Here is a 12498-nt window from a genome sequence, read left to right as displayed (position 1 = left end):
CCACACCACGCTGAACAGGAGCTCAGTGGTCCTTCAACAAACAGGAAACACATAAAGTCTGTTTGGTGATAATGGAAAAAAAATCCTGAAACCACAAATCATTTCCTGTGACACGCCAGAAATATTACTGCTGGAAAACTGTAAAGAATAAAAAACAGCTTCAATTACATATTATTTCATATTTACATCCCCAAAAAAACTAAAGCAATGTTTTTGCTTTATAGTAAAGAAACCATCTCCTTCTCTTCCTATTAGACGGTATATTTAGTTATTACTTACAAAGCCTGAGTTGCCTCTGCTTTGATGGTGATTTCCAGAGTCTGATGAACATCAATGAAGAACTGAACTCCTGGAGTTGGAGGCATGAATTTGGGCAGATATTCCCCTTCTGTGCAGGATGGTGCTGCAGGATCCACTGGAAAATTGCAGGAAAATGAAGTTAGACATGCTGATATGAACCTCTGATGGAAATTAAATTAGAATGGACTGCTTATAGGATTATGTCAAATAACTCTACAGTTACTGTAAATAAATCTGTCGCTAGTCACTGATTAAAGTTGTTTGATGTATTTTTACTTCCTTTATCATAACAAGATTAAATTCCATGTTTTAATCTGTAGAGGGTCACTGACAGACTTTCTTCGGATACAAAGAAAAAGACAGGGAATTTTCTTAGCTCACCATGGATGTGGAAAAAATAATTAAAGAGTGTAATTTTACCTGTGAAGACAAACTGAACAGGTACAGTGCTGAGATATGAAGTGGTAGATTTAGGACTCTACACCATTATTATCAGTCATAATGATTTCCTCTCTGGGAAAGTCCTCCATCTGCAGCTGCACTGCATATGAACCCTCTGCACTGCTGCTGGTTGGACTGAATGTAACATTACAGGACTGCAAGAAGACAGAAGAAGAATGGTCTAGATTTGGTGAAGGTACTTTGTTAACTTACTTTTTTTTACATAAAGTTTAAATCTGTTTATAGACAAACATCCAGTCCTGTAACACTGCATTGCTGTTGCTGCTGTGCTGTACTGTTATACAATCATTAACTTGATGTACTGTATAAACATTTAAAAAAACCTAAAAAATTCAAATTAAAACTTCATGTCTTTCCAATTTTAACAACTACAAATTTTCTTGTTATATTGTTAGTTTTACAATAATAGAATAAACTGTTGGAAAAAACCTTCAGTTGGTTTTGACCTGAAATTAACTGATATTCAGCTCAGTTGGAGAAGCATCAATATATTATAAACAGATGTTTCTAACCAATAATACTCCACTGGCTGGGAATATCAAATGTTTCCCTTCTTATATCTACCTATTTACTGACCTGACCTTTAATCCTCATTACATTAAAAACATTGTGCTTCAAGTTCCAAACATTGAATCAAAGTCATAGATCAGAGACTTTAGTCCTTAACCCAATAGTAGCACCATGTGGTGGGAAGGAGGCTGAAAGGACAATGGCCACTAATACCAGAGTCACTATTTGATTTGTCTGTTCATTTACAAGTAAAATCAAATAAGGCAAAGTGGAATAGTGGAGCATTTTCCACACCAGATTATGTTGTTTAATCAGGGAAAAATAAATCCACCCTGTTAGGAATCCAGTTTGTGTGGATTGTTTTTTGTGTTTTTCTCTCCCTCCACCACCAGGTGGTGCCCTGTCCTCGTTGGTCCTCATGCACACCTGCGGCTGGTTGGTTCATCACTGAGGAGTATTTAAGCAGTGGACTGTCACTACCTCGACGCCAGAGTGTTTGCCAGTTTTTGGGTACTCTAGCCAAGCTGAGATTAGCTAAACTCTAATCTGAGTTTTGTTTCACTGAGTCTAACGTCTTTTTTGTCTTTGCCTTTCAGCAGGAGGTCTTCCTGCATACTTTTTCCCTGGTTCTCTGAATGGTTCTCTGCATTTGGGTCAGATCCTTAAACATTCATGACACACCCACTAATTATTAGTCATTTATATTCTCTTCCAACAGCATTTTCTCTGCCCTTCTTTCCTCTTTTGTTTCAGTTCAATCTCAATGGATATTTTTAAAGCCTAAGGTCATGCAATAGAGCAGGCATCCCCAAACTCGGTCCTCGAGGGCCGCTGTCCTGCAGGTTTTAGATGTTTCTCTGCTCCAGCACAGCTGATTTTAATTGATAGATGATTAACAGGCTTTTGCTCTACTGCAATCATTATAATCAGCTGTGCTAAATAGGGGAAACCTCTAAAACCTGCAGGACAGCGGCCCTCGAGGACCGAGTTTGGGGATGCCTGCAATAGAGTCTCAGCTTGGTGTAAAGATGTAGACCATAAGTTTTATGGTTATATAATTCTATTTTTTTATGACTTTCTGTCCCTGTCCTCTGATGTGTAGCAATGAAAAAAATCAAAACAAGGATGGAAATCATTATTTGACATCATTCTACTTCTAAAAAAAAACTTATAAAGTTGGTATAAACAACTATTCTTGCTAATATCCATTAATATTTGACATTAGAACTGTTGTTTACAAAAGCAACATGAACTTTTAAAAAACTTGTCTGGTTTTAATGAAAACTGCAGATTGAAAGGTTAAATAAAAACAATGGTGCTATGAAAGATCTTTTTTTTGCCCTTTCACAGACAGATTGATCAGAAATGTGCAGATTGTAGAATTCACCTTTCCAAACCAGGGCAACAGATTAAGTAGGGGAGCTAAATTGTGCAAAACACCAGCAGAGCATTTCAAAGACGAGCCACGCTACACAATACAGTGGCCATAGACAAACAATGGAAGCTTAGTGTCTACAAGGGATTAAAACAAGGATTAAAACATTTGAAAGATTCCTGGAAAGTGACAATGTTAGTCCTGGTTCCAGTCCTTTCTCATAACTTGATGCCCATCCTAACAACAAGAACATTGAAATATCAATCAGGCTGTGGAAATGTAGCGGGATGTTGACAAAGAGAGGAATGGTTATCCACAAAAAGGAATATTACCTTCTATAAGGGAGAATAAAGAGGAGGGGAAGTGTCATACTCTCTGGTCTGGGCACAGGCCCAGGTTCTCTCTCTCTTCTCTGCAGGGCGTGACGGGCAGGTGATCCCCATCACCGCTAATTAAAGCCTTGCTTAAGGAGCAGAAACCAGGAGGAAGGCATTAGTTCTTTCTCTCTTCCAGCATGGTATTAGACTGACCAGCTTTATTTCGAGTAACCACTAAGCCGTTTCCTAAATTCTGTGTCTCTGTTTCCTTTCTAGAAACCATTGATCCAAGCCTGAGGACCTCCAATCCTGGACCCCTTAGGTATCAAAGAAACCTTTGATCACCAGTCTGCTTTGGTCCTCCTACCTGAGCTCACCTGCCTGTCCACCCTCCAACACCATCTGCACAAAATAAATAACCACCGGATTCTCACCAATCTCCCGGACCCCTTAAACCACCCTCTGTGGTCAAGCCAAGCCTCAGCCTCTGTGAGTTTAACCTCCTCCACTCTTCTCATTCAGCATCTTGTTCACCAGTGCTTTCTTTCTTCCCAGCAGAACTAGACACGATCAGTCGGCCAGCACCGTCTCTGATAAACTGCACCTTATCAATAAAACTTCCTGAAACTAATTTTCTGTCTCCATGGTTGCCCTAAATCAGAGTCGATCTTTTCTAAACATGACACTATAAACCTTACCACAGGCTAATGGCAGCTATGGAGAAGGAAAGCAGCTACAGCCAGACCCCTGCAACAAATAGGTAAGTAAACTTTATTTGTATAGCACTTTTCACAGACGAAGTCACAAAGTGCTTTACATGATAACATAAAAACAACACAAGTAAAAACAGATAAAATGCAATAAAAGCTATAATAAATAAGGGAATAAAACAATAAGCTATGTGCTTTGGAAGGCTAGTGAAAACAGGTGTGTTTTTAGCTGCTTTTTAAAGATATCCACCGAGTCCAGAGAGCGCAGGGACAGGGGGAGAATAAGGCCATTTCTGAGAGGTCACCTCAATACTGAGAACAAGGTCTGGGCAATCAGTTATGCTTTTAGAGTAACCAGTTTATTCCTGCTCACCTGGTTACTAATTTACTATAAAAAAATCACCCTTAATACATTGACTGATTAAATTAAATTAAAAAAAATAGATTCTCTGTAGGAACAATAACCTGAACAAAGACAAAAATTCAGACCACAGATTTTAAAGTAAGAGAACTGCTCATCATGTATGATGGTCACTGAATCCAGTCTCCTCAAGCTACAGTGTACATTAAACACAGGGAAGGAAGCAGAGGCCCAGTGACCATCAGACTCATTATCAAAGATGAAACATCCAAACTCCAAGAATCCTTCAGGAATATAATGGCCCCTAGAGATGAAGAGCTCAGTGAATTGCTAAGATAGTGGAAACCTGGAGAGAAGAAGCTTGATGATCCATGGGAGGAAAATGTGCAGGTTTTTTATTGGTTAGTTATAATATCCAAGTTTTCATATTAAACCTGATTGTTTACCTTTGCTGACCGCATGTTGCTTTCAAAAGTATCATGACCGCCATTTTATACTTACTGAGGAGAGGTTGAGGACTGATGGTGTTGTGCAGCGGTCGCACACATAAGAATAAAAAGAAGATGCATATCTGCATTTAACCTCGTCTCCATCAGGGTCAAAGGTCAACAGGTTGATATCTCTCTGACAGTTTGAAGGAACTCTGAGGAAGCAGGAGAAAATATAAATGTTTTATCCTTTGCTACTGAGCAACAGATAATCACTGTCTGGAAGCTCATTTCCATTGATCTAAATAAAATTGTTTTTTTTTTTTTTGCCCTTACATTCACAAGTCAAATATTTCTGGTGTTTATACCTGTTAACTTTCAACTCTGACAAATATCAAAGTTTTCTCCAAAGATTAGCGTAATAAAAAAATAGCAAAAAAAAAGAAAAGCTGTTGTTTGTTTTTAGTAGATGGGAAAAGGCTTAACTTATGTGACATAAAACTGGCAAAATGACCTTAAAACTGGGATGATGGTGGTCTGTGGTGATGAGTTAGGTTTGTTAATATCAGATCGGTTTCTCTTGTCATAGAAACACCCAGCCTTCCAAGATGTAATGCCATTCCTGTTAGTTGTCCAGTTTTGAGAATTCCTGTAAATGAACATATTCAGAGGGTTAAAGGTGTTGTTCAAGATCTCTAATAAAGTGCAAAGGTTATCAAAGTCAACTTGACAAAAAAGACAATTAGGATAACTTATAAAATCTTTATAAGTCAGCCTAATTATTATTTTTATATTATTTTGTTTTTAAAATATTAAAAAACATTAGATCTAAAATTTCTTCGGGGGGAAATTTATTCGTGAAAATATTGCATGAAGTTTATGTTCACTCACTCATAATATGATGAATACATAGAACCACTTAAGCTAATGAAGGTGAACTGCTTCTGACACCATTCACCTCTGCTTTCCTCAATCTTTATACAGCTGCTGTAACAATACACCAAGGAATCAACCTCCTCACATGAACTGAAGCTAACCTTAAATCGATAGATCACCTGAAAATTTAAAACGAAGAGATCAATATATTTTGTAATTAACCAAACTCTTTTTGTAATGCAGAAAAAAAGAAATAAAAAAGAAATGACTTACTTAAAATGTGTCATTCACTAAATCTTTCGTAGTAGAGGTACGAACAAAACCATAATAAGCTGCTTCAGTGCCGCTGATTAACAGCAGCAGCACAGAGAGGAACATGATGAATGAGTGAAAGTCTTGACAAAGTTTAGACACGAGTGAATTTATATCTTTGCAGACAGACTCTCTTTCATTCCCTCTTCGTTCTGCTTTTAACATGGATTATTTTTATTATTATTATTTAAATTAAGGAAGAAGAGTTTATTTGGACATGCAAATGTCTGTTGGCAGAGATGATACATTTAGGTGGAAAAAATGTCCTATACATAAACATTTGGGTAAAAAAAAGGAAAAAAAGTTTCCTAAAGTTACATATATAGTTACATAGTTTTATAATCTGATTCTATTTTAAGTTACTAAATAGTCTGCAGTGATTAATGGATAATTATTTTAACCATATTTCCTGATTTTCTCATTATATGGAAATATCTTGTGTTTAATATATCAATTTTACAGCACTACTATGTAATACCACTAAACAAGAAACGTCTTTGCTGTTTTTTCTATGGTTTGAATAGATGAAATTTGTCAGCTTCAATAATTTTTCTTCCTGCATATTTTTATGCCTTTTATTTAGGTTGTGACTAAACTAAATTTAAAGTTGACATTTCCTCTGAACCTGCAACTTTTCATTTGGCAGTTTTGTCTTCAAGTCTTTTCTATATTGAGAACAAATAAAACCTCTAAATGCAAACATCAATATTCTAATTAAAATCTCTCTAACTTACAATCGGTGCATGTGAGCAGGTAACATAAATATCACTCACATCACTGTTATTTTTCTTTAGTAAAGGGATGATAAACATGCATCAATTTGTTTATCTAAATTGATGCATGTTTATCTAAAGTTATCCTTCTTGATATCAGCTGGTGTGCAGAAACCTCCATTCTCCATCAATGCACACACTGTCCTGCTGCTTTCACTTACTCCTTCTTAGTTTGAATAAATTCATATTTTATAATCCCTATAAGTGATGTGTCTCCCTTGTTTATGGCCTTTGAGACAGGTTGTAATTTCTTTAAACTTTTTAATGTTTGTCTCATCAAACCAGCAGATTTTCATTATGGTCTGAGAGACCTTATGTGTCTTTTGGTAAACCTAAACCTGGGGTGATTTCCAGGGTCTGATGAACATCAATGAAGAACTGAGCACTATGTTCTGGAGTTGGAGGCATGAATTTGGGCAGATATTCCCCCTCTGTGCAGGATGGTGCTGCAGGATCCACTGGAACATTGCAGGAAAATGAAGTTAGACATGCTGATATGAACCTGTGATGAAAAGTCAATTAGGCTGAACTGTTCATAGATTTATGTCAAACAACTTTACTTCAGTGATGTATACTCACTGACTATACCACTGCAGTGGTTGTAACAGTGGTTGGCAGGACATTGGTGGTTCTAACAGTTGTTGGTGTGACAGTGGTTGGAGTCACTGTTGGTCCTTAGATAGCAGCAAAAACATAAGAAATTCACTAAATAAAAAAGAAGATTGAATCAAACATGAAAAAGAAAGAATTAACTTACTGTCTCCAACTGTTACAACTACACATCATTATTCAGACTCATACGTTGAACTGCTCATACTGTGGAGGTAGATTTGAAAAAGTTGCTTTATTGTTTTTTTAAATATACCAACTATAATTTTATAATTTTATATAAAATTATATAAGATTATAAATTATAAATTTAACCCCCTTTGCAAAGGGGGATACATTTATAATTTATAATAATTATTGCTTCAGGTTAGTGTCATGTTGGGATCAAGGTTTCTAACCCACATGCAGAACACACGGACTCAGAGGAAAAAGTTCAACAGTTTATTGAAACACAATGTGAATAAAGTACTGATGTTTGGAAACAGATCCAGGACTGGTCACAACAGGGTTCTCAGCAGAGAGGGACAGTTCGGTTTGCTGAGATCCAAATTCTGTTGCTAGTAAAGTAAATGCAGGTCTGTACCTGTTCAGTGATTTTGGCTGAGCGGCAGAGGGAGGGAACCAGTAGGGTCCAGAGGCAGAAGGTAGGCAGAGGGCTTGGCAGAGGCAGGACTTGACTTCAGACTTTGCAGTGTTCAGATCAGAGTTACTTTCCAGTTCTCTTCTTGAGAGCGGGCAGGCAGGTTCTGATAGTTTGACTTTCCAAGGTTCTTCGGAGATCAGACAAGAGTTCCAGGGTTCAGTCAGGTTCTTCCTAGGAAGCAGAGAGGACAAAACAGGTTAGATTCTGGTTCAGGTTTCAGGGGAATCAGAGAATCAGACAGGTTGGTTGGCTCAGGCTTGCTAACCGTAACTGGCTTAACACTCTGGCACTTGAGTGTTGCTCTGCCACTGCTTAAATGCTGGTCTCCTGATGAGCAAATGAGCCGCAGGTGTGGTAGTCAGCTTCAGCTCCAGGAGACCTAGGGCGCCCTCTGCTGGAGAAAGGTGGACAGACCTCCAGATCCCAACAGTTAGTCCAAATCTCCTTGAGAAACAGAGATCACATCTCTCCTATCCTAGCTTCTCTTTATTGGCTTCCTGTTAAACCCAGAATAGAATTTAAAATCCTCACTCTCACATATAAAGCCTTAATTGGCCAAGCTCTATCTAATATCTATTGTACCAAATGCCATGATCATGGTTTTTGGACATTAAGAACCAGTGTCCATATTTCATCTTGACATGATCACCGGAGAAGAAAATACAGTTTTGGTGAATAAACAGGCAGAGATGTGATTGTCACCCCCCTCTGTGATGAGGACAGTGAAAACCACAGAACACACAAGATGTCTCTTTTTCCCATGAAGCTGCCTGTGGTGCACATCGGAAGTGTCTCCACCAAAATAGAGATCCAGGCCCAGAAAGATCAAGATCTCCAAAATTATCAAGGATAAGTCATCACAGTGACCTTTCAGAACCAAACTGCTGCAAAACAGAATTTTTGCAACACATGTCTCTTGAGTTTCAGAACTTATAGAGCCAGACTGGATGAGAAAGCCTGCCTCGTGTAAGCCACGGAGACAAAGAAACCCTGTTTGCTATGTTAAGATGCTGCTGGATGAAAACTCAACCTTCCAAATGGACAAGGACAAAAAGGTTTGCAGGTCCAGCACAATTAGGGACAGAAAAAAAACATGTCTTTTGATGATTTTGATCATTTCATGTGTTTACTGATGCGTAAATACAAAGTTAACAGGATGAACTGCATGCTACGCTATGCTACACTAAGGATTTAAACACTGATATAACATGAGTGTTCATGTGTTCCTCAGATGCTCATTACATTTCCATTACCAAGTATGACCAAGAATCATTTCATGGAATCCTGATGTCTATTCGCTGCTAGCTATTTCAAGGACGGTAAATAATCATTTGACTAAAGGTTATTGGTTCCCTATTAAGCAAATCATTTAACAAAATATTATTTGGCCAAATAATGTTTTATTCACATCATGGATTTACATTGTGAATTGCTCCGAAAACCTTCCAACTTCTCTAAATTAGTGAAAAGCTCATTTGATCATATCCCAAATTCTTCCAGATAAACTTTGGTTTCAAACTCAAAATCCATCTTAAACTTTAATATAGTTTTCAACCATTTTTCCCCTTCCTCTTTGTACATAGTAGTTTAGTTTAGTTGAGTTTCACTAGTTTTAGTTAAGAGTTTTAAACTGAAATATGTTTGACTTGGAGCTGAATGATTTTTGTTAATAAACCCTTATGTTTTGAACAGAAGTTGTGTATTTATTCCATGTATGTGCAGAATTAACTGTTTGACCATGATTAGTGCTCGAATCACTCTTTCATCTATTGTTCTAACACACAGTTAGTAGGGCTGTGTGTCATAAACAGTATATAACAGCCGAAATAATATCTGATTAAATAAGATATTTACCACCTCTACCGGGGAGGGCAATAAACATGTTAAAGTACCAGAAATATATATTTCCAGCTAGCTGGGAATAGAACACACACAGTCTAAATGCATTCCTGAGGCATTTTTCATCATAAAACCGAAAATTGTACTGTTTTCACTGTATTTGACATCTCTGCGTCAGGGTTTGTTCACATTTATCTGCTACTATTTCAATGCTTTAGAGGTCAGAGGTCCGTAGGCAGAAAATGCAGGAGCTTGCAGCGGTGAGAGTGGCTGCCAAGCGGAAGGAGGCTGGTCGGTAGAGGGTCAGGCAGGGCTCGGCTGATCAGTCTGTGGGGTGGCGGCAAGTGACAACAGCTGGGCATCACACTGATTGAACACTGGCGTGACGGCTTGTATCTCTGAGAGGCTGTGGAACGGACCAGAGGCTTATCGGCTCGGCAGAGATCTGTGACTTGCGGAAGGTGCTCCGAAGTGGAATTCGGAGATGAACAACCACGTATGGCTAACAAGAGAAAAGACTGCGTCGGGACAGAAACCAATGCAGCAACCCGAAAACATTGAAAATACTAAAAAACATATTTTAGATATTTTACATCCAGGTTTTTCTTTCAGCCAGAGGCAATGAATAAACTCCTTTCTATAAATCACTCTTGTTATTCTTCAGGCAAGATCCCTTTCTTGTTTAGAGCAAAAGCCTTAGCTCCAGGACTCTACAAGAGCCTGGGGCCATAAAGCAATATTTTCTTCCAGGTCACATGACCTGGCCAATGAATGTCCATCATCTCCCAACTTACATAGTCGGTGTTTTGAGAGGGGAGACCCGATAATAGTCTGAGGAATAATTTAAAATAACTCATATGCGTCAACTCTTTAAGTAACAAAGTCAGAGGTTGTTTTGAGAAAAAAAAAAAAGAGAAGTTGGCTAGAATTAATAGATCTCATCACATACATTATTCAAATTAAGTTATTTAAGTGGCCCTACATTTTAAACAAGAAACATATTCAGATTATTCTGGATTAGCAACGACTGCCATTGCCTTTAACAGGGAAATAAATTTAAAAATAAGCTGAAGTATCTTACCCATTGGTATCTTACCCCTTTGTTATATGTTCATAGAATGATCTTCATTTTTCTGTGCAAAACTTACTCATGTTTTCCTTGTTCGCCAAAGATAAAGTAAAATATGTCCTTATAGATTTTATTATCAATTTCAAGAGAATTCAGACAAAATAAAAAAAAAACTCAAGATGTTTTGAATGCAGACATTTTCAATGTTAAATTCTCTAAACAAGTTGCTGCACAGTAGTTGACGTTATAAGCGTTGGACTGACCCATGGATACACTGAGTTTTCAGTTTCAGTTTAGCATGGCTCTGTCTGGTGATCCTTATCTGCTCAGATTCTCGCCACAAACTCCGAAACAAAAACACCCAACAAAACAGCTATACATTCTAGTCAGCGGTTAAAAATCAACATTGGAGAAAAAACACATAGGTTTGAATTTGTTTTTGGAAAAACACAAATGATGGTACAGAAATCATTTCCTTGTTCCTTGTGGATTTTTTATGTTTTTGTGCTGAAAGAGGCATAAGTACGATCTTATCAATGTTGTAAATACCATAATTTACATAAATATCCTTTCATACATGATCACAACCAAACCTTTGTTGTGAAAAACTTGGTCTCACTTTCATTAGTCCAGTTTTTAAAAAACAGGGAAAACAGGAATCTGTAAAGCATTAATTCCCAAAGTTTAGGTCATGACCTGACTTGGAGGATCAGCAATTATGGGGTCTTGACATCCTCTTTCTTAATTTTAACTGATTCAGAAAAGATAATGATAAAGCATGTTTAATGGTTTAAAGACATAAAAACGTTACTTACTACATTGGTTGTTAATTCTGACCTTGGCAGTAGGGAACAGCCCAATGAACAGAGGTGCCAGCTCCCTGTTTTTTATCCTCAGGGCAGGTCCTTGGTGGACAGCCAAACCCTTTGACCCTCCCGGTATTCAGGTGCCGAAATCAGCCTGAATCAGCATGAGTTGATCCACAGTTTCTATATATTAGAAAAACATTTTTATTCTTCATCCTCACCTGCTGCCAGAAGAGTTCACCTAAATAGATACATTGATTTACTACCATTCAAGAAAGATTCCCGTAATACTTTCACAGTAACAACCACAATGGGAAGCTGTTTTGATATGTACTAGTTTTACTTAATATGTGTTCCTGTTATATGAAAAAAAAAAACATTTTTTCTTTGTCTACATGAACAGCATTTGTATTATTTTAACTATGAAATAAAGCTTTTTAAATATCATAAATACATTTTCATGTAAGCTGATAAATGTCAGAAGGGCGACTTAAAATGTGTAATAATTTTTAGATATATAAAACTTAATTCTTGCTAGTATATGTTTGTTTTTTACTTTCTAAAATGCAATTTGTGCTTCAAAAATGTAATTTAGAGAATATATTATTACAGTGAGGTCTAGGAGTTTGACTTTGATCAAGAAGAGTCTTATTTTAGTAATGTACAAATGGAACAACTGAGAAGAGTGCTTTTAATTAATTTTAAAATGGCCTGCATAGCCTACTTCATATGAACTTACACAATAACTTGAACATCTTCCTCTGCTTTGTAGCTGTAGCTTTGTTTCTCTGTCATCAAAACACATTCTCTTTTTTTATTTTATTTTTTGCATTTCTGCATTCAAATCTCTGGTTCCAGTGGGGTAAATTAGGCACTTCCTGTTGCCTTTTGTCATGGTGGCTCGTCAAATTGGTGCTCCACTGATAATGGCTTTTCATACCTTACGTTACGCACGACTTTAACTCTGAGTGGACCTAGTTAAAATTGATTGATCTAACTGATAGCAGTCGTTGTGAACCGAACACTCAGAGTTACCGACTTTTGGCTATATCAAATTAGCGTTGCGGATTACAATCTGAATTTGTTGCACCTGCTTTATGAAACGAAC

Source organism: Cyprinodon tularosa, unplaced genomic scaffold (assembly GCF_016077235.1).
Source record: "Cyprinodon tularosa strain WSP-4 unplaced genomic scaffold, ASM1607723v1 ctg225, whole genome shotgun sequence".
Lineage (NCBI taxonomy): Eukaryota > Metazoa > Chordata > Actinopteri > Cyprinodontiformes > Cyprinodontidae > Cyprinodon > Cyprinodon tularosa.
This window is presented reverse-complemented; position numbering follows the sequence as displayed.